This window comes from Engraulis encrasicolus, chromosome 23, assembly GCF_034702125.1.
Source record: "Engraulis encrasicolus isolate BLACKSEA-1 chromosome 23, IST_EnEncr_1.0, whole genome shotgun sequence".
In the NCBI taxonomy this organism is placed as follows: Eukaryota; Metazoa; Chordata; class Actinopteri; order Clupeiformes; family Engraulidae; genus Engraulis; species Engraulis encrasicolus.
Window position 1 is genome coordinate 30,177,472 of NC_085879.1, and position 2,500 is coordinate 30,179,971.

The window sequence follows — 2,500 nt, forward strand, 5'->3', positions numbered from 1 at the left end:
CTGACCCACGCTGTTCTAGTGGCGCTCCTGGCAAGTGTGTGATCAAAGGAACTCCTCACATCGCTTTGTGCGGCAGCAATAGAGAGAGAGGGCCCAGCACCAGCCACCAACCCCACCACTCAACACAGCCCAGCACCAGCCTCCAACCCCTACACTCAACACAGCCCAGCACCAACCTCATCCTCCTCCACTCAACACAGCCCAGCACCAACCTCATCCTCCTCCACTCAACACAGCTCAGCCCCAGCCTCCACCCCCACCACTCAACACAGCCCAGCACCAGCCTCCAACCTCCTCCACCCCCACCACTCAACACAGCCCAGCACCAGCCTCCACCCCCACCACTCAACACAGCCCAGCACCAGCCTCCACCCCCACCACTCAACACAGCCCAGCACCAGCCTCCACCCCCACCACTCAACACAGCCCAGCACCAGCCTCATCCTCCTCCACCCCCACTACTCCACACAGCCCACCACCAACCTCCTCCTGCACCTCACTCAACACAGCCCACCACCACCCTCCACCTCCACCACTACTCAACACAGCCCAGCACCAGCCTCCAACCCTGCACCACTCAACACAGCCCAGCACCAGCCTCCACCCACACCACTCAACACAGCCTAGCACCAGCCTCCACCCACACCACTCAACACAGCCTAGCACCAACCTCCACCCCACCACTCAACACAGCCCAGCACAACCCTCCAACCCCCACCACCACTCAACACAGCCCAGCACCAGCCTCATCCTCCTCCACCCCCACCACTCAACACAGCCCAGCACCAACCTCATCCTCCTCCACCCCCACCACTCAACACAGCCCAGCACCAGCCTCCAACCCCTACACTCAACACAGCCCAGCACCACCCTCATCCTCCTCCACCCCCACCACTACTCAACACAGCCCACCACCACCCTCATCCTCCTCCACCACCACCACTGCTCAACACAGCCCAGCACCAACCTCATCCTCCTCCACCCCCACTCAACACAGCCCACCACCACCCTACAACCTCCTCCACCCCCACCACTGCCCACCACCACCCTCCAACCTCCTCCACCGCAATCAACATAGCCCACCACCTCCCTCATCCTCCTCCACCCAACACACTGGTGGTCCTTCCCCAGAACATTTGTGCATTTCTTATATTAGATGTACTTTTCTGCATTTTGACGCATTTTAACGTCCTGTGTCCCATTTCAGCTCAGTACGGAACCCGTACTTTTATCTCTAAATTCGAGACGATTCCGTATTTCAAGGGACGGTTGGCAACCCTACCCTGCCCCCACCTCCCTACACCCTCCACCCTTCAGCACAGCACCATTCTCCTCCATCACATCCACCCCACCACCGCTATCACTACAGCTCACTACAGCATAGCCCATCATAAATACCATCCCAAAGTTACTTCCTATATTAAGTTAGGACACACGGCCGCCATCTTGTCAACGCCTTTGGGGTGCTATTACGCGATTAGTAAGACCAGATCTGAGTCAATGGGAAAAATGAATGGGGAAACTGAGTACAGGACGGGAGGGAACCTAACGGTTGTGAAAACCATATGGTTGAAACCGCCGTGAAAAGTTGATCAATCTAGAATGTTTAGTTGTGTCATGTGAGTCAAAATAAAGCCTTTTAAGACACTTTTCTCACGGTTTGTTTGACAGTGTGTAGACGCAGTAGCTCCTTAACGGCACGGGGGCCACAGCTCTTCACAACTACGCATGCGCAACAATTCACGAGCGCCGATGCAGCCAGATGATTGGATCAATGACAGCGCAGCCCAGCAGGCAATTGGCTCTTGTTGCCAGAAAGGCAGGAGATGTGCGGGTAGGCACCATATTTGCATTACGAATCTTCACCGTCGATTCTGCTTACAACAGTGACCCTTCTCCTTAACCAATCCGTCTCTGCCCATCCTCCTCCACCACCACCACCACCGTCACCACCACCCCATCACCATCACTACCACTGCCACCATCACCATCACTACCACCATCACCATCACTACCACCATCACCTTCACTACCACCATCACCACCACCACCACATCCACCCCAGCACCACTATCCCCACAGCACACTACAGCATAGCCCATCCTCCCTCCTCCACCACCTCAACCCCATCACCATCATAAGCATCCCCACAACTCACTACAACATAGCTCATCCCAGCACTACACACTATACATTCACCCACCCCCCACCCGTACCTCACTCCTTGTCCCCAGCTCAGTACAACATAGCCCATCCCAGCACTGCACACCATACACCAACCCGCACTACACCCGTATCTCACCCTTTCTTCCCACCAGCTCAGTAGGCCTACAACATAGCCCATCCCAGCACTGCATACCCTCCCCCCGTACTTCACCCCTTCCCACCAACCTTCTAATCCCCCACTCCAGGGACCCAGATAAAACATGGAGAAGACCTCTCCTTGCGCTGCACAACTCTTTCATTTTTTATTACAAGAATCTCCCTTCTTCTCTTTTTC

At 55.7% G+C, this 2,500-nt stretch overlaps 1 protein-coding gene across 1 annotated transcript in view; it reads right to left on the minus strand.

Annotated features, from left to right (window-relative positions):
* The window catches only part of gabrb2a (gamma-aminobutyric acid type A receptor subunit beta2a), a 109,076-nt gene that overhangs the window by 26,706 nt on the left and 79,870 nt on the right, over nucleotides 1-2,500 (minus strand). The window lies entirely within an intron of this gene.